Source organism: Epinephelus fuscoguttatus, linkage group LG6 (assembly GCF_011397635.1).
Source record: "Epinephelus fuscoguttatus linkage group LG6, E.fuscoguttatus.final_Chr_v1".
Lineage (NCBI taxonomy): Eukaryota > Metazoa > Chordata > Actinopteri > Perciformes > Serranidae > Epinephelus > Epinephelus fuscoguttatus.
The window spans coordinates 32,970,241-32,992,040 of record NC_064757.1 but is presented as its reverse complement, the minus strand read 5'-3'; positions in this window follow the sequence as shown (position 1 = coordinate 32,992,040).

Genomic DNA, 21,800 nt, shown 5'->3' with positions numbered 1-21,800 from the left:
TGGTGGGCATTGTACATCTAGTAAAAAAAAAGAATATTTATTACATGGGGAAAGTTTAGTTTAAATGTGTTGTAGAACTATTACTGTTACTTTATCTACATAAGATTGAATATTTTGGTATGAAAAGCTGCATTTTTTATTTAACCAAGTATCCTTTATCATAACTACATGTCTGATGATTGTAACAAACCAAACCGCAAACCGTAATGATGATTTTAATTATAAATAATCTCCTGCCTCAATAGACATACATGTATGAGGCACCACGGCTCCACCTGGGCAAGATGGTGTATCGCTCCAATGAGGAGCACCGTTGAATGCGGCATCTACGTATATATATCTATGGAGGTTGAATTAGACACTGATTTATGCACGTCTCTTTCACAATGTAAATCTATGGGGGGGAGAAAGCCTTTTTGGGGCCCATAGCATCAACTGACAGACATAGAAGTTGTAGTTCCACATTTGACCACTATATAAAATTGTCTTCAAAAACTGGCAGTGTTCTTGGGGGGTTTTCATCACAAGCAAGAGTCTTGTCCAACAGTGGATGTGCGCTTCCTTCTGCTCAGTGATACAGTTAGTGGGTGGCGTTCGGTGTAAATAAAAGAGTTCCTACATGCAGCTGCTCACAAGATGGTCTGTGGATTATCTTGAGAACTGTCCCTTCAAGGGGTGACCAGTGTGTATCTGAGCTAAACGTTTTTTTTATTTGAAATACAGTAGAATCCAGCATGTTTTTGAATAATATTGAGTAGCATAGTTGACGTTGTGAATGGCGATTTTATAGAGCTTTTTGTTTCTATTTAGGTTGAAGTTGTTTTCCTTGTTTTGTTGTTTTATTTGTATTGTAATTTTTGTCAGAAACACTTTCTTAGTTTTGTATGCCTTCAGTTGTTGCATTGTTAATCATCCTGTTAAAGGTTTTTCAGTGCCAAATAACATCTATAGCTCTCTTTTTTTTGCAGTGTGTAGGCTATATTATGCATGTGTGGAAAGTTTTTGAGTTGCTGTAGGCTATGCTAAAGATTAAAAAGTTTGTCAAGATCTCAGTGTACTTACAGAGGCTTAGCCCTCCTGGGTGGTTTTGTATTCCACTGCCTGTAAAATCTCTGAATTTTGACCTTTGGTTCAGGACAGACAATTTTTTAGTTCATTGTTTAGCTGAAAACGCTGCCATGAAAACCGGATTGTTTTGTTTTTATTGCCTCATTCTTCAGCATGTAGACACCACATTCACAAACAGCAGTGTCATCATGGTCATCAAGTGGTTGGAGACAATGCTGACAGTCTGGATGGACAGAAAACATTTTAACACAGTCAAATACATTTATGTCTTTGCATATCTAGACACATTTTGTTTTCTGACAGTTGATTTTTATTATTCCTGCAGAAATCTTTCATGTCATTGTGTTAGAATAGTTTACAGAGTCACAGAGTACTGTTCAGCCTTTTGAAATCATTAACAGTATCCTGTATATCAGGTTTAGCTGTGTAGATCATGTTCATGTCTTTCTGTTAGACTCACAACATTAGTCTCATCCATCACTGAGCAGTCTCAGATTTTATTGCCATCACTGATGGCAACACAGTAGATCACTCGAAAAAGAGATTTTAATCTCAGTGAAACTTTGAGACAAACTGGATACACAAACAGTAAATTATAAGCCCACATCATAAAACAGCAGCCGGAATGAAAAAAACGTTACACGCTGACTTACTGACTCAGAAGGAACCATTTTAATTATGCAGTCAACATATAATTAACTTCTATTTGTAAAAGCAGGCATACCATGAAAGTTTACGTGTGGCCTGAGGCAACGGCTGAATAAATGTTCTAGATATGTTGTGTTAAACTATGTGATTCGTCACTTAACACACTGAACGTCACATGGCGCCTATACGTAATTACACCCTATTTCAGTACTACTATAAGGTCTGTTGTTTCTCTTCTGTACATACTGTGACAGGAAGCATGGTAAACCTGAGAGTAAACAGTATGTCCTCATGTGTGCACAATATATAACTAACATTAAATAGATAAATAAGTAATGATACTGTGAACTTAATTCAGAAGCATAATTTATTTTTCCTGATGTGTCTCTAGAGTCAACACAGTGGCTACGGTTACATGATAGCTTCTCATTCGGAATGAAATAAACCTGAATGAAATCATTCGGAATTAAAGTCTTTCCAGGTAGTTTACATGGGAAATATTCATTCCGAATGAGGGTTTACATGGGAGATCAGTTCAATCGCTTTTATTCAGGTCTGCACAAGGTTTGGGTCAGGGAAGGTTTCTGATTGGATAGGGGGCGGGGCGGATGTTACATGTTTACGTTTACCGGAAGAAAACACTGTAGTCCTCCCTCCGGATAACAAGATGTTTGACGACGCCGTTCTTAGTGCCTTTTTCGGGCATGTTTTGCTTATATTCTTGAAGCAGTAGTACGACAACAACCTTGTTCTGCTAATGCTTCATCTGTTGAGGAGGAGAAGGGAGGCAGAACGTCGAAGAAGGGAAATAGAAGACCGTGCTGTGGCGAATGGAAACCGGTGAGTGCAACAAGTCCAACTGCTCTATCTCAGCCTGTTGCTATGCAGCCCGTTGCTATGCGCGCTATATATGTCATCGCGCCAGAAGGGCAAGGAAACGAGCATGCACAGGAAGACCGGAATGAATTTAAAGAGGAATGAGTGTATACATGCACACAAAATTCATTCATTCGGAATGACAAACGGAATAAACCACCCCCTTTAATCGGATTTAATTTTCAATTGGAATGACCGTTTTTCAATCGGAATGACCGTTTACATGACCACTTTTAATCGGAATGGCCGTTCATTCCGATTAAAAGTGGAATTAAACTGTGCATGTAAACGTACTGAGTGTCTTCTACATTGTCTTGCAGTGTGCATTGCATTGTGGGCATGAATGGATTACTGAAGAGGGCTACCCCCTGGCCTTCACCTGCAAAATGTCACTTAAATTAACTCGTACTGACCAGGAAGAGACTCAAAATTACCCCAAAGAGATGCAGAGGAACTATAAGGAGACACAGAACAACCAAAAAAGACACAAGATGACCTCAAAGAGTTTTGTCTTGCTTCTATGTCATAGAGGTCACAGGGCCTTTTGCATATCTTTGCCCAGTCTAAATGTATTACACTCTCAAAAAAGGCTGGATTTAATATATGTTGTGCGAATCAAACACTGTCAAAGTGTTTTATTTTGTATAATGTTGCACGTCAGCTTTGAACATGTAGGTCAGGAGTGAGAAAGTGAAATACTGCAGTGAGTTTAATGAGGGATAAGCGACAGGTGTGGCTCGATGAGGGAGCGAGTGACAGGTGTGCAGGGTGGAGCAGGATCAGGTAATGTGCTGAGGTGTGAACGCACTGATGAGGTGTACTTTACTGCTGGCACTAATAAGGGGTGACGCAATATGTGCATCTGCCGCTGGAGATCAAAGTTAGACTTTGAAGTGACACTGCCTCCTCAAACTGAAAAAATGAATGAATGAATGAATGACGACGTTTCGAGCCACCGCTCTTCATCAGATCATGCCTCCTCACCACCATCACAAAACGTGTGTTTGAGGCCCTGCACACCTACACAGGTGTCTTCAGTTCTGGCTGGTTTGACTTCTACAGACATGAACTTATGAGAAACGTGTGACGTGACTAATGAAGGTGTAACAAAGGTAACAGAAGAGTGAGGAGGATGTCAGTCAAGCACAGTTGATAAAATGTTCACTGACAAAGTATTTCTTTTGTTTTCAACGATGAGCTACAACAGCTGCTTGTGATGACAGTGTTAAAAAACCTTTTTATAGTTATCTTTGTAAAATGGCTGCACTTGGTTATGGTTACATGAACATCATAGTCTTCACCTAACCCATTTGAGCTAAAAGATTATATTTAGTATAATGAGGAAAAATGCCACAAAATTTCTTCTGAAAGTCATGAAATCTGGTATTGATTTACTATAAGTATCTTATGGTGCATCTTTGAAATTTTTGGATCATATAAAAATATCTAACTTTTATCATGAGTCAAAGTCAGGATTCAAAAAATTAGGAAAAATGCAAACATGTATGTATATGAATTTTTTTTACACTCTGTGTGTATATTTTTGATATTTAACTTGTTATGAATTCATTTATACAGTTCATGCTGAGATACAGTCATTTTGCTGTCATACTATATTTAGTCTTTATAAATGACCATACTTTATTTAGTCTACAGGCACATGACACAAGTCCTGTGTACCCAAAGACTAAGTATAGTAAGAAAAACTTGCCAAGTCAAACCCAAACCCAGAAAACACAGATCCACCAAAGGAAATCCAAAATTCCAGGCACAAATGTGTCAATACAGATGCAAGTCTGCAGGTTTTGTGCTTTGTACTTTTTGCACAGGAGTCCAGAGAAGTTCATAAACGTAGCCTTTTATCCATTAAAAGATTCTTAAAAGTATCCAGGCAGTAAATGTATTTGCCATCACAATGTACTTTGGGAAAATATGTGATGATAATTACATGGGATTTTTAAGAAGCAGTCTTCTTGAGAAGAGTTTTCAAATGAGGTGGCAAGACCTTTCATTTTCCAGCTCAGCTTCCCTGCTGTGCATTGTATTGTTGCATTGTGTGGTAACAGTTGGTTTTAGGATGCAGCTGAGGTCTGGAAAGTTCACTTAAGTACAAGGCCGGGAGAGAGAGTACGGGTCTGATGCTGAAGATGGGAAAAGCGAGACAGACTAGGTGTCACTGGGTATCATGGAAGGAAACAGGTTTTTCTGTACTGTTGTAAAGGCTTATGTCTGTCTCTCCATCACCTCAACTGGCATTTTCTTCCTGTCATATGTAAACAAGTGGCATTTTACCCAAGGGATGTGAAATCGCTCTGAATTCCTCCTTCCTCTTGTGACCTTTCAAAAAGAAATGGAAACTTTTTTTGTTTCAGTTCTTTACTTTTCAGAGACATCATAACAGGTGATGAGCTCTCCTGTCTTGCCAACACTTGCCTCCCTTTGCCTCACTGCAAGAACTCTCTTGGTATGTGATATGCTTTTTTCTTGACTCTCCTGACATTTAACACCAGGGAAACCCCGCAGTGTGTCTGCTCTCAGTTTCCATCTCTCATCTGACACAGTTTTTGGTCTTTGTCTCAGTTTTGTGAAAACAAAACCATTTGGTTGTTGACTTATTACTTTGGGACAGTTTGACTGATTCATAGATCCAGTGTGAAGGATTTAGGGGGATATCTTGGTAGAAATGGAATAGAATATAATAAGTATGTTTTCTATACTGTATAATTTCCAGTATCATAATCACCTGTCAATATAGTGCAATATCATTTTCAAATCATGTGCAACACTACTTCTCATTGTTATATCATTTTTTTTTTTTTTTTTTTTTTTTTACACCATTTTAGTTTGTTTTCGTCATTCTTGTACTTATCTTACTCCTAATGTTACTCTGTTAGCCACTGTGGTTTTGCTTTTGCTTCTTGAAAACACTTCTTATGTTGTATATTTGTATATTTTGCAGATATTTAACACTCTGTTGTTCTAAAACAGGGCCCAGTAAGTGACCCTGACCTGGGGAACCCACTGGTTGTTACTGGTTGTGAACGTTAAATTGTGGTTACTTGAATTAGTGTTACTGTAATTCGAAGCATTCTCTGACACAACAACTTCCCTTAGGGATAAATAAAGTTCAGTCAGGAGGGACTCATTTTTTTATAGTATAAAGAATATTTATCAACATGTGCACATAAGACTAAAAATGTGAAAAGTCTTAGGCGATTAGACCCCGTAGAGATGGTACGATTTAAGGAGGCTGATGAATCCATAGTCAAATAGGGAACCCCTGGGGTCTAGACGCTGGTGGTAGTAGTAGAGGTGGTGAGGATGAGATGAGAGGAAGATGGAGAAGTGCTGATGATCTGGATGAGTAGAAAAATGATCCTGTGTCGAGCTTGTCCTGGACTCTGGATACGATGGCTGGAGGTGAACAGGGTGGAGGAGGGCACGAAGATTCTGCCTTAAATGGCAGCAGCAGAAGAGAGAGCAAATTTAAAATTTTGCTGTAGCATCCTGATTGGCTGAGAGAGATCGTGGCAAAGTTTGATTGGATAACTAGAAGAGTGAACACCCATAGTCAACTGATTAGAGGAAGCAATGGGAGTAGGAGTTGAACTAAACTGAATTATCACTTGAAAATAAAAATCCTTGTGTTTTTGTTACCTTGGAATGAGCCATATTTTATTTGCATGGGGAGCAGGCCCTGTTTCATAGAGATTGCACTGTTCACTGCCATGTTCGGTCAAACCAAACACTGGACTTAGATAAGGCCACTTGCATCAGCCACTGTAGTTGGCAGCCCATCTGCGACAAGCAGCATCAGAAAAACACTGATTTGTAACATGAAACCACTTTATTAAGCTTTTTTTTCTTTCCAAAAGATTATTTTTTGGACTTTTTCAATTATTATAATAAAGGCAAAAGTCCAAAAAATAATCTATTTCAGCTCAAGATTGACAGGAAAGGGGGCAAAGGGCAGAGAGACGACATGCAGCAAAGGGCCTCAGCTTGAACTTGGGCCACTGCAAAGACTCAGCATACATGGGAGCACATTTTACCAGCTGAGCTAGAGGTCACCCTTTATTAAGCTTTTTTTAACGCAAGACTGTGTTTTAAAGCACCTGGTACAACACCGAAAGAATTCTATATGGTAGAAATTTCAGCTGGTTGCGATCTGCAAGTCACATTTTGGGAAGCACTGTTGGTATTCTGGCACACACTTCAGAAAACAGGAGGACATCACCTCATCGCCTCATCTTGATGGTATTTATAGAGGCATGTTGCAGATCTCATTTTACATTTACTTTTTAGGTCTTTAGTTGACACTCACCCAGAGCAACTTAAAATGAGCTGATGCATGAGGGGTCAGTGGGTTGTTTGGGGTCAAATTTTTCTATGTGTTCAGTTTTATCTGATGCATATTATGCAAAATGTGGTTGACTGCCAGAGCTACAGTTGTGGTGTAACATGTGTATGCATGCAAGGTCTCACCATGCCTTGGCACTGGCATGATAAAACAACAAGGTTAGATAATTTGTAGGCAGGATAACAGCTGTATGAGGCTGATTATTTTTGGCAAGAGTAAAGTTGACTGGTCTGGTAAGATTGAAAGGAGCAAATACAATATCCAGTTAATCACCTCAGGACAACATCGTGTCACACCATGTTGCTTGTGCAAGGTCTCTGTTCCGAGAAACTATTTGCTGGCCATTGCTTCAAAGCCTGCTTGATTTTTTTTTTCCCCTGCTGCAGTCAGTTTCAGAGATACTGGAAGTTTATTCCTCTTTATTGCCGCCAGATATAGAAGTACAGACAAACTGCAGTTAAAATAGCTGGACAAATCTTTCAGACCTTACTGTGAATGATTTTAGTTAGTTAGTCCCAGCTTGATTTGTGCAACTCCTTTATCAACTGGAAGCCAATTAGGTTGTAGAAATTGTATCAAGATGGCTACAGCAGGGGCGGCAACTTTAACACAACCCTGATAAAACTGGCTGCACCACCTAAATCAAACAGAGGCTATCCCTTCATGGTGGCCATTTTGACTCAGATTTTATCAGTCAAAGCCCATGGTGTGGTTGCAAGATAATTAGCTGTAGCAGAAACTAGAAAAATGTATTCCTGCTACACAACGTCAGATTTGTTTTTTCAACCTTCCCTCTAATGTCTGCCTTTTCCTGAAAATTGCTGGACACGTCTCCAGGATTTGATTTATTTAAATAAATCAAGCGAATACATGATTCGTCATTGAACTTGACATAACCGCTAGGCTCATGCAACCAGAGATGAGGGGCTGCAAGTAGACTTAGCTTTGTTTTACAGACAAAGCCAAGCCAAAAATGTTGGAAGCCCCTAAAGTAAGCAGTACTTTAGGGGCTTTTGGCTGAATGCCAATGACAGCATGCTATAGAGAGCACAGGAAGCATGTCAATAGGCAACTTTACATATGAATTGGGATACAAAGGAAACTGTAGGACAGACAGAGAAGTGGTTCGAGGGATCATTAGAGATAAAGTGAACATGGCATATAGCACATTTAATGAATTCAATGTGCTTTGCATCAAGGTGCATACAACAACAAGTGGCGTGAGAAATACATTACATAAAATTCAAGAACAAACAACACTGACAGCACCCCACCCTCCGAAAATACTGGGGTGATTCTCTGAATTCGGTGCACTTTGTGTCCCACAGGTTTACCTCAAAGATTTTCATATAAAGTAAACCACAAAATGCATTTTAAAGCAAGAAATGGAAAGATCTATGTGTCTTTGCATTTTAACACACAAACATATTTTTAAAAATTATGTTTTGAAAAATTTCATGGGTTGCTGAGGAGTAGAGGTCAGCCAAATGTGCATGTCCCCACTGACCAAAGTTACTTTTTCAGTGAATATAAAACAAATAAAAACAGCCAGTAACCCCAAGTTTTTTCTGCTAATATAATTATTTGTGTGGTGAACATGGACTTTTGGCTTTCATTTTATGAACATTTCCGGAGTCTACTTCCTGTGTGGGTTGTGTGCTGCTGTTTTTACCTGTCTCCAGAGGCTTCTCCCCTCCCCCGCCCTGCACTGAGGCTGAGTGCGCACACCTGAGAGTCATCTGCAATCAACGGGCTTTAAGACTGCCACCGACTCTAGCCTCAGCGCCAGAGTATTTGCGACTGCACGCAGTGGTATCTCGGCTCCTCTGTTCCTCCAGTGATTTGAGTAATCTTGCAAGTTTGATTGTGTTTTTGCTCTTCGAGTGTTTAACCCTCGTTCTCCTACCTCTTTTTTCCAGTGTCTCCCTCTGTGCCTCACAGCAGCCCACAGCCCAGCACTCTCACCTGGTTATCTCACTCTGCACCTGGACTCTGGATCTCCTTTGTTCTCTGCATCATTCTGGCACAATAAAACTGTTAAACCTTTTCCCTCAGTCTGTCTGCATTTTGGGTCCTTAACCTCGCTGCCACCACAATTTGCCCATCTACTTTAACCCAAATAAAAGAAATCTGAGAAAAATACATGAATTATTTATAAAATAGCACTATTTAATCATGTCCTCCAGTTTTGTTCAACCCCGTAACAGCATACCAAGTCCCCCTTTTTTAAAAATAATGGTTCAGTACAACTTCCTCAGTACCCAGGAAGTGACACCACTCAAGTCTTTTCCAGCTCGCACTGTAAAGAGAGGTAAGTGTGCGCATACTTTCTTACCTATATTTCATTGTTTTTATCATCAGATTGACATCGTCAAGCTCAACCTTTCAACACTGTTACATGCATAAATTATATTTACTATTGTTTGTGAAAAAGCAAACAATAGTGTTGGAAAAATATATTAATTTCTTGTTTTCCTCATGCCATGTGGTGCTCCATACCCTAGCTAATGTGGACTTATGGCTAGTTTTAGCTAAAATCTTCAACCCCGTAACAAAAAACACTGTTACGGTGTTGAATCATTGTTACGGGGTTGAAGGTTGAACTGTTCTTAAGCCAGCCAGCCAGCCCCTTTTCTCTAAATGTTATTTCATGTTCATTATTTTCAGATATCAGATGGCTAAATCAAATGCAGAAAGGCAAAGAGAGTACAGGGTGAAAAGAAATGCAGATTCACAGAGAAGGGAAGATTACCTCAGGAAAGAGTGTGAGCGGTAGAAAAGAGATACGGAAGCAGGGAAAAAGAAATCCATCAGTGACCTGAGTAAGAGAGCTCAAAGACGTAAGCGGAAGGAGTGGTAGAAGGCTAAAGAAAGACAGAAAAGGAAAGCTGAGATTGACAACAGTGGGCCTCTCTCCCCTCCACATAGTCCTGACAGTGAGATTCAAGATGCAGTGCAAGCCAGACCAGAGTCCTCACGGGGAGGGAAATATGTGGTTAGAGATAGTGTTTGGTTTTAATTATGACAGATATGAAACCTCAGGAAGAGCAGCTGAGGAGGGATCCCTTTTCCAGGACAGACAGACGTGCAATAGATGTTGTACAAACTTAGTAGTGAAATCAGACCCCCCCCTTCCACACACACACACACTCACACTCACACACATTCACAAACAAACACATACAAAGCCATGGTGGTCAGTTATTGCACCCTAGTGTATATTATGTAATTGCTATGTCACTACTAATGTAACTACTAATCTGTAAAAGTAACGATCCCCTTTCCATGCATTACATGGTTTCATCTTAGTCATTCAGCAGGCAAGAAAGCATCCAGAAAAGCAAGAGACAAACTGCGTGAAGAAATAGAAGAACTAATAAGGAAACTCAAACATCAGTGTTGTATCATTCATTCAATCCTGTTACAGTGCGTTCAACCCTGTTACTTGATAGATTTTCATACATTTTTTGATAATAATAACAAATATTAGATAAATGTTTGATGAACTGTATGCAGAGTTTAGAAAACAAGTAGAAAATATATGAAAGCCTAATTTAATGTTCATGTTAAAGTTTATTTTCATGATTCATGAAGACCGCTTGTACATTAAGTGGCCATATCCTACTTGACAGTCAAATTATTATTATTTAGAATCAAATAAAATATACTTATAATAAGTTATTTTACACAAGGGACAGATGATTACCAAGGCACTGCAAGAATTAGTTTGAATATGTTTTAGAATTATATTCACACAGGAATCAAATTGTCCCGTTACAGGGTTGAATTTAAAACAATCTAAGTGACAAAGAAATTCCTAATAATGTTTGGGATTTCATGCCTAAGGTGGGAAAACGTATTTTCTCAGAGGTTCAAATAGTCCTTCATCAGATGGAATGTTCAGAAACACAATTATTTGTGGTATTTTTTTCAGTAACCAGAGAACCCAAAGTGCACCGAATTCAGAGAATCACCCATTGACAAACTATAATACTATGCCACGGGGGGGAAAATCACAGACACACCCACACAAATAATAATTAATGATACCGACAACAGTATGTTTCCGTCTGCTGCCATCAGGCACATTGTTCCAGAGAAAAGGCTGACAATGACACGTTAAAAATTCTGAGGAAATTAGGCCAGGAGGTGATTTCCCTGGGTGTTTCGATCACTTTACTGACACCACAGTAATCTCTGTTTTTCTGGAGGATTCACCAAACCATGTGGTGTTATTTTATGTTTTAGTATGATATGCTTGTCTGCTTAGGAAACAGGAAAAATGCACCCTCTGGGGCCTCCGGTATCACTTCCGTCCAGTGTGTTGACACTAAAGTGAAACTCTGCTGCTGAACGGAGACATCGGCACCCTCTCATACTTCTGCACAGGGTGTTTTGTGAATCTAATGATCTCTGATACACCAACTCTCTCACTGCTTGTGCTGTGCATAAAACCACAGTCTGATAATGAATGAAGAAGGTACTCCCTTGTTCAGCCTGATAGTCCACATTCCTGATACTACCAACGAAACAAAAGCATCAAGAAACTTAGACTGAGTTAGTGGGCGGATCTGTTCAGCTGTGACTGGATACCAAAGAATCTCCCTCCTGGATACACTGTGGGAAAATAAATGTTTTTATCACATGATATCTAACATGCTCATAACATTCTCTCTGAACAGTACAGTGAGTCAGCAGCAACAGTTTTAAAGAGTCTTCGTGCAACACTCTTAAATATCTGAAGCACTTAAGGATTGACACTGTGTACAAGCTTCAGGTGTGACGTGGCTACTGATTATGAAAATGCACAGTGATACAATGTGCAGCCTTGTGTAAATGTGATTCTTTCCCCTGGATGAAATTCCAAAGCTGTGAGAAACCTCTAGAAAAGGTCACAATGAGTTTACTTGTCGGATTAAATAGTTATCTGTGTTTTAAGGTTTTGCAATGTGCTTATGCAGGATTGGGTCGCGTGTTAATCTCTGTTCACAACTGTTTTCCAAAACAGATTATGATTATAAAGATAGGTCTGTGTCCGATTTAAGGACATACACTGAACAAAAATATAAACGCAACATTTTTGTTTTTGCTCCCATTTTTCATGAGCTGAACTCAAAGATCTAAAACATTTTCTATACACACGAAAGACCATTTCCCTCAAATATTGTTCACAAATCTGTCTAAATCTGTGTTAGTGAGCACTTCTCCTTTGCCGAGATAATCCATCCCACCTCACAGTGTGGCATGTCAAGATGCTGATTAGACAGCATGAATATTGCACAGTCCGGTGAGTATGCTGGCCATGCAAGAACTGGGATGTTTTCAGCTTCCAGGAATTGTGTACAGATCCTTGCAGCATGGGGCCGTGCATTATCATGCTGCAGCATGAGGTGATGGTCGTGGATGAGTGGCACAACAATGGGCTTCAGGATCTCGTCACGGTATCTCTGTGCATTCTAAATGCCTTCAATAAAATGCACCTGTGTTTGTTGTCCATAACATACGCCTGCCCATACCATAACCCCAACGCCACCATGGGTCACTCGATCCACAACGTTGACATCAGCAAACCGCTCACCCACACGACACCACACACGCTGTCTGCCATCTGCCCTGAACAGTGAAAACCGGGATTCATCCGTGAAGAGAACACCTCTCCAACGTGCCAGACGCCATCGAATGTGAGCATTTGCCCACTCAAGTCGGTTACGACGACAAACTGCAGTCAGGTCGAGACCCCGATGAGGACGACGAGCATGCAGATGAGCTTCCCTGAGACGGTTTCTGACAGTTTGTGCAGAAATTCTTTGGTTATGCAAACCGATTGTTGCAGCAGCTGTCCGGGTGGCTGGTCTCAGACGATCTTGGAGGTGAACATTATGGATGTGGAGGTCCTGGGCTGGTGTGGTTACACGTGGTCTGCAGTTGTGAGGCCAGTTGGATGTACTGCCAAACTGTCTGAAACACCTTTGGAGACGGCTTATGGTAGAGAAATGAACATTCAATTCACAGGCAACAGCTCTGGTGGACATTCCTGCAATCAGCATGCCAATTGCACGCTCCCTCAAAACTTGCGACATCTGTGGCATTGTGCTATGTGATAAAACTGAACATTTTAGAGTGGCCTTTTATTGTGGCCAGCCTAAGGCACACCTGTGCAATATTCATGCTGTCTAATCAGCATCTTGATATGCCACACCTGTGAGGTGGGATGGATTATCTCAGCAAAGGAGAAGTGCTCACTAACACAGATTTAGACAGATTTGTGAACAATATTTGAGGGAAATGGTCTTTTGTGTGTATAGAAAATGTTTTAGATCTTTGAGTTCAGGTCATGAAAAATGGGAGCAAAAACAAAAGTGTTTGTTCAGTGTAATTTCTGCCCTTTTGGATAGACTAAGAAGATGGAGTCAGCCTTGGCCCATTCTTTGCACACATAATCTAGGACAGATCAAACTCAAATGATGGGACTCATGCACATAATTAATCTCCTCTGGTATTTCAAATATGCAGCCATGGGTATCATTATGGGTTGGAGGCAGCATGATTACCTGCTGGAAAACTTTGCAACTTTGGATTTTATCTCAGTAGCTGACTAACTAATGCTTAAATTAAATTCATGCCTTTAGAATAGTATAATTTTTTTGGTCTCTCTTTTGCTCCCATTCTGCACCTACACCTACCAGAGTCACTTAATGCCCACACCTACTTACACACCTGCTCCTCATTCCTACATCAAGCCACACCTTTGTTTTGTTTTGTTTTGTTTAGAATTTTCCTCGAGTGCGTGGGAAAATTTTAACTTTTGCGACAGAAGTGTGGTGGCGTTTTTATCCATTTGTAAAGAAATGCATTTCCTTGGGTTGAACACTGTGGGCATACTCTGTATACTATACAAAAGTATGGACACAAAACAAAACTGTGTGGAACCAAGGCATCAGAAAGCTCCAGGATTTTTCATATACCCACTTAAACATGTGCAAGGATACATAAAAACATAGTTTTGTGACAGAACTTTCACTTCAGCTATTTGTTTTTGCAAATACAGGGTCGAGAGATGTGACAACAAACTGAATAAATGCTGCAGAATATCAGAGACCCTTGTCTTTCCCTGCCCCCACCCACTGCAGTGAGGTCACCACAGTATATTCACTTCAGTAAAAATGATACCCACGGACACTAATCCTTGGCCTGATTGTTTATCGTGCTAACATACCGTTCTTGTTCCTGTATTGTTTGCCTCTTTGTTTATTCATGATCTCTTCCTGTTTTTGTAATTTCCCTGCTCTCCATCAGGTCTTTTGTCCTCATGGCTGACCACCTGTTTCTGACCTCACAAAGGAAACTATATAAAGGATTTCCACAGACATTCATGTTTCCCAGAGGATGATTCCTGCAGACTCTGATCCCCTGACTTTTCCTCTGGGGTTATCATGAGGTTGACAGTTCTGCATTTTATGTCATAGTCCCAATTTAATTTACATGACTGGTTGGAATGTGCATCTCTCTGAGCATTTATTAACCTACTCCTTTTACTATCATGTAATTTAAGTTTTACAATAAGCTCACGTCAGCTGAGCCATCTCAATTACAACTGAGCAAACCCAACTGGCTGAGGAAGACTGCAAGATGTGGTTGAAATAAGCGTCAACCTCTGGGGCTGAAAAATGTAGTCAGTGCAGAAATGCCAAAAATTGCAGTTCCTTGGATACCCACTTGAGGCTGACTCCAGGAAGCCAGTCAATCCCCACAGACATGCACAGCCTGGTACAACAAAACATATTTGGTCTCTAGCTAATTTCATAACAACTGTATGGGGTTAAATTTTTATATAACTCGTCCATTTACATTTCTTGCAGTTAAGTATAATAAAGGATGGACCACTTGGTGTGACAGGCTGTCTGTCAGATCCACCCTTCCCTCCTCCACAGCACCAATCTCTTGCCCAAATATGGTCACTTCTGGCTCCAAAAAACCAAGATGGTGACAGCCAATTGAGGCTTCAGAACAGAAGTCCACAAACAATGGGCAATGTCATGGTAGCTACGTAAATTGTCTTTACAGTTTATGGGTTCATAGGCCCTTGAGTTGCTCATTGTTCAGTGAAGCTGTGGATTGGGGTGAATGCGGTGAAACCAAAATAGGTGCTAAAAAAAGAAGCATACTGTTGCCCCACCAGAAAAAAGAAAATGGATCAGTATCACCTTATAACATGAAAAGTTTATTGTTATAATAAATCATTTTTTAAGTTATATTTGGATATTTTAATGTTCTATCAAAATATTTGCAGTTTATTATGACCAACAAAGTTATTAGGTTATAAGAAGAAGAAGAAACTTTTCTTTTTGCTTTCTTGGTTAATCCTATGGTTGAAACATGTTGAGATCTTGCTGCTATCGATGATATTGTGATAAATAGGCATACACTAAAAAGGATTAAATGCATCAGATTGCGCAGAGGGAAGAATATGTCCGACCCTCTGGAGGTTGTACCATGTGTCATTGATTCGCTGGGGGGTCACAGAGGTCTCCATGGATACAAGCTACACCTGTTAATTGCAAAAAGCTGAGCGCCACTTAACAATAGGGGTACACATCACAAAGAGTCCACCTGTGCCCAAGACCAACTTATCTTAATGTAATTTTAAGCACAATGCTTCATCAAGCTGCTGATGACTGACCACGTGCACCTGTAAGAGTGACCAGTAATATATGGTGAACCAGTATGCATGCCTCATTCTGCACTGAGGAAAGTCCAACATGGGCTGAAACATTTGCACGTTTTGCACTCTACGCGCATGTTCACTGTCTTTACAGCCCTGCAACATGTAAAATAAAGACTTTTGAAATCCAGACTTCAGTATAAATCTTTTTATGTTCTTCCTTTGCTACATGGTGACATTTCTCTGACTTCCGCACCAGAAATGAAGACTAACATAGGACAGTTTATTAAGGTGCAGCTCATAACCTGAAATCATCTTGACATCTTGTAATAACTGTCAACTTCTCTGATTTGTCTTTCTGGTGTGGCAACAATACACTGCCATAGCTAAATGACACTTCAAATTTGCTTTACTTTTAAACTTTTATTTTTCTTTTTAGTGGTTTGGTGTAAGTGACAGGATGTGATATATAATAATAAAGGTTTCCACATGGGGAAAGAAGGACTGTATCACACTCAATAATTTGTAGCCTTTGATAGAGCAAACATACAGGCTGTAGTAAAGACAATGAGCTGCATACAGTGAATTCCTGACATTGTATCATATACTGCGTCCATATTAAGATTTGCTGAAAGATGGTTCTCACATATTTTTCTGGTTCTAGTAGGCAAATGATCCAACTGCAAAGTATGCATGACATTTAGCATCATTTAAAGCAATAGTCATATGATTGCGCTTATTTGGTTACTAATGAGATCAATAACTGTTGTTTTCAACGGTGTGAAACACTTGTTAGTCACAGGTTTAAACAAAGTGGTGCTCCACTCTGCTCTGAGGGATTTCATGCCCCTAAATGTCAGCATGCCTGAAGCAGAGCTCAGCGTCTGAAGTGTCGGTGCTGTCTCTCATTGTTAGCATTTACAGTAAGCTCTCCATGACGATGCAGATCAAAGGCCAGAGCAATGCTGGAGTCATTAACTCACTCCCCTTGTACACTTTGCTGAAGTTTTTGTTCCTGTGGGGTTTTGTAAGGAATCCAGTCGCTGGACAAACGAGGAGCAATGTCCAATTTGAAATAACTCTGCACGAGGCAGTTTGAAGGCCAAGCCCGAGCAGCTTGGTGAAAGGAACACCAGTATTTATGTTGGAATTGTACGCTGACTTTTTCGTGTAAAAATCTATAAAATACCATAGCTTACCTCAGTTTGAAAAAACATTGGTTTTGTGTTTCAGTTTCACATTATTTGATACTGGTACACGCTGTGGAAAGAATGTCTCCGATCCTTGCCATGGACGCTGCACACAAAGAACTGAAAAGCAAACAAAAGGGTGCTGAATACAACATACCAGGCTGCCACTATCCCATAATACTATTATGATTCTTCTTGGATTCAAGAACACAGGAGGCAATCTGAAAAAGAGATAGACAAGGTACACACTGGACAGGCCACCAATCTGTCTAACACATGCAGTCAAACACATCCTTACTCCCACTGACATCTTGCAAATTAAAGTTTCCACACCCTCTTACCTAACCTGCACATCTGTTTTAAACTCCACAGATAAAAGCCTCAGGAGGCTGTCAGCCTCTTACTTGCGATAAGTATGAGCGGATTAACCTGCCGGAGGGGTCCTGAGGCACAGAGGAGCTGCAGGGCCCCTACTAACCCCTTGTTCCTCCCTCATTCTGCACAATTTACAATTTGTTTGTTTGCATGCTTTAATAATACCTAGCCTCTAATTTGCAGTACTTACAGGAACACACAGCATTAACCAGATTTTGGCATGTTGACCCTCCTCAAGACAGGGCCCTTAAGGCCCTTATCATGTCAATTAACATTTTTGCTTTAGTGTTATGTAAGTTTCTAAAAAAAAAAAAAAGAAAAGCTAGAAACTTTTGAGGCTCACAGTTACACAGTTTACCTGGCTGGTAGAAGCTTTGGCTGTGAAGTGACCACTAAGCTTCTTTGTAGATATATTAATTCTTGTAATCAGCATGGGGAGAGAGTTACTGCCTCAGGTGAGGGAGTTCTAGTATCTCAGGATCTTGTTCACGAGTGAGGGTAGAATGGAGCATGAGATGAATCGGCGGTTTGGTGCAGGTTCTGCAGTTATGCAGCTGTGGTGAAGAAAGAGCTGAGCCAGAAGGGCGAAGCTTTCAGTCGATTGGTCCATATACATCCCAACCCTCACCTATGGTCATGGGCTCTGGGTAGTGACCGAGAGAACGAAGTAGCGCATACAAGCGGCCAAAATGAGTTTCCTCCGTGGGGTGGCTGGGCTCAGCTTTAGAGATAGGGTGAGGAGCTCCAACATCTGGAGGGAGCTGCCTTGGTGAACATGGATGGATGGATGGATGGATGGATGGATGGATGGATGGATGGATGGATGGATGGATGGATGGATGGATGGATGGATGGATAAACAGCATTATGACAAACCCAGTTTTAAAACTCAGTTTTTCCAGAATTAATGTTGGCATTGTACCTTTCTGCAAACTATAGATATGTTACATTTGTATGTTTAGAAGCATTAGAAGCAAAAGGAAGAAGAGGAGGGACATAATTTGTTTTTGTATCATTTACGTCTTCCAGAACATTAAGGACAATTTCAGCAAATATGACACAAAGTTATTTTCTTTTTTTTAAAGATTTTTTTGGGGGCATTTAAGCCTTTAATCGACAGGACAGACACGTGTGAAAGGGGGAGAGAGAGTGACATGCAGGAAATGGCCACAGGCTGGGGTCAAACCCTGGACCCTGCGGCAACAGCCTTGTACACAGGGCACCTGCTCTATCCACTAAGCCACCGAAAGTGTACCATTCTCTCATCAAAAAAATACACACATCTGTTGTGTATTGGTCTTGAACAGAGGTCTGCTGCTGTCTGCTGCTTGGCAGCATCTCGCCAAGGTGTCACACCATCCACCATCTCCTCTTCCTCCTGATGGGAAACTCAGTTCATCTAATCTGAACTATGTTACTGTAGAATTGCTAATGTAATATCTATAAAATTAGTGGTTTGCAGAAATGTACAATGCCAGCATTTTATTCTGGTGATTGGGCTGTGATGACACACTAAGATACTCCCAGTGCAGCTATTAGAAAGTCTGATATCAGCAGTGGACAGTATGTCTTGGTCTCAGTCACTGAACATAAAGAGCAACTTACAGAGGAGGCAGAAACACCAGATTCTTCTTGTACGGATAGCTCAGTAGAACACAATGTTTGCAGACATGTTTGAAGTTTGTGGAAGGAGCACAGGCTGATCTTAGACATGTAACACACACACAACTGAACTGCCAGTGTCAGTCTATTTATATGCAGTTACAGTACGTTCACCTTTAATTTGAAGCAGCGCGAGCCTTTGAGGGCTGCAAGAATTCACAATAATTCAAGTGAGAGTAAATGAAACAGGTTTCAAGGCAAGTGAACCATCACATCAAATAGTTTTAATGGCTGAGTGTGTTGACAGAATCAGTCGACTGTCAAATCAGGATGTCGTGATATATGTATAAAAACAGAAATGTTCATGTTTTCATGTTATAATGACAGAGCACGGTGCATGGCCATTAAGCCATTAACATATCCCTGCATGCATGCACCGTGCTGTAAGGTGATCAGTCATGTCAGGTTTTGAATATTCAAGAGTTTTTTTTTTTAGGGCTGTACAGTGGAGGGAAGCTCTTACCTTCTGTTGACTCAGTCAGTGCTGCAAAGAGACATGACGCGCTGAAACTGGACTCCTAAAGCTTGGACTATATAAAGATGTAACTGTTGCAGCGATCTAAACCCCTTCAACCTGTTAACACACACTCCACACACACGCATGCATGTACATTCCTTCATATAATTCATTTGCTTAGTCAGTTTCCCCATCAACTACCTTATCTTGCCAAAGCTCTCCACTTATTTCTCTAAAGAATGCACTCTTGAGCATCCTCCCAGGCTTGTTAGCATTCAGCCAGTGTTTCTGACAAGAATGGCCACTCTGTTCCTCTCCAATCAATCAGCAGGGCCCCTGAAAAACTGCATCGCCCTCTGAGCGCCAACACCTCTGTCTTCGCTGCTCCTCTGGCGTCTGCAGGATTCGGGTGCGATTCCGGGCACAGGGATACCTAGAAACTGGGCCTTGTGGTCAGTGCCAGTTTCCATGGTTCCCCTCTGTCAAAGGGAGGTTCTCTCTGGGCCCGGTGTGTTTGTGAAGTCCCCATGAAAAGATGGCTCTGTGTCCTGAGGTCCCGAGGCCCACCGAGAGCAGAATTCCTCTGTGTGACTCCGGCTGAGTTGGGGTTGTGCATCACGGCGTATGGAGGGGTGAGTGGGGGGAGAAAACACAGGAGCAGCATGTTTGGGTCCTGGCTCAGTGCCACGCATCAGCTAGGGGCTCAGGGGGACTGGGTCACAGCGGGGGGAAGTAAACAAGCCAGTGTGTACACATTTTCGCCAGCAAACACACGTTCAACTGCAAAGATGCAAACAGACACAAGTAGACATCTGTACGCAGTAAATGCATGCATTCAATATGTCGTCCCTTCTGACATTTACAGTTTCCACTTATAATCAGGGATTAAAGCTGGGGGAGGCAGAAATCTGGAAAAGGCAAGAAAAACAAAAAAATACACCCTCCTGCTGCAGCTTTGCACTCTGTTATAAGCCCCTCCCACCTGACCAACGCGGGCGCATTGATCTGTTTAATCTTATTTCAGTTGCCCACAGTGCACTCCCTCAGCCCTGCTCTCTCTGTTTATCAGACCACAAATGAGATAACAATTAGCTGCTGGCCACCCCACAGTCCCTCCGCCTCACCTCGCTCCCCGGCCACTGTGAGCTGCTTTCCCAGGAGGAGAGCGAACAGCAGCTTGGGAGATGGACTTTTGGTTGGCAGCTCTAGTGACTCAAATTCGTCCAGCACAAACCCTCCAGCACTAGGTGTTACAATGGGCTGGAGGCCAGTGGCAGCGCCAGGTTTGACCTGTTAGCTGATTCAGCGGGGAGTCAGACTTAGGGCTGTTCGGTCCATTGGAGTTGGGATTGTGCTGGCTGGATTGGGGTTGCACTGACTGTTGCTCATTCTTCTCAAAAAACTGTCTTCAGTTAAATGAAATCAAAACAGAAGTTGCTGTTTTTGGTTCCCCGTCACCACAGACGGCATCGTCAGCCACTTAGGACCACTCACATTCATACGGTCATACCCATGCCAGGAATCTTGGTGCCATTACTGACTCTGCTCTCAAATTTGACAAACAAATCAACTCTGTGTTGAAAGGCTGTTACTTTCAACTACGAAACTCAAGTCCATCATCTCTCACAAGGCAGTAACCACTGCATTAATTTCTGCAAGGCTCGACTACTGCAACTCTCTGTACCTGGGTGTTGGCGAGTCATCCTTGTCTCGCCTGCAGCTGGAGCAGAACGCTGCAGCAAGATTGCATTACCCCTGCACTGGCTACTGATCAAATACAGGACTGATTTTAAGGTTCTTTTATTTGTTTTTAAAGTCATACATGGGCTGGCACCCTAGTATATTGCTGAACTTCTCTGCCCCTACTCCAGCTCCCGATCTCTTAGATCCTCCGCACATTGTCTTTTAACTGTCCCACGATCGAGGCTGTAGGTAAGAGCGATCGTGCCTTTGCTTTTAAGACAAATCTTAAAACGTGCATGTTTTCAATGACCTTTGGTTGTTTGTAGTTGTTTTAATATTTTAATATTTTATAATCTTCTCACATCTGTAATTGTTCTTGCTGGTTTTATTCTGTTCTATATTTGTGTACATTTTATATCACTACATATTTGTGTGTCATTCTTTTATTTGCACAGCACTTTGGTCAACAGCTTATGTTCTTAAATGTGCTATATAAGTAAACTTATATAAACTTAATTCCTAGTGAAGTGATCTGTAGAGGTGGGGAGGGAGGCAGAGGACACACTGTGAGTCAAGGCTCCAGCTAGCATTAGCATTAGCATGAACTTGAAGCCACTGCCGTGAACTTTTGGCTGCAGGTAGCAGAGGGCAAAAGGATGAGTAACATTTTCTCACCAACTCTGAAATGCTTTTATTTTATTCATTGTCAGACTCTCTTTTATGGTTGGTTTGCAGTGTAGGCAGTTGGTGCCAGTGCTGGAATAACAACTTTCTCTGTGGATACACTTGAATTACCATATTGTTGCCTATAATAAAAAA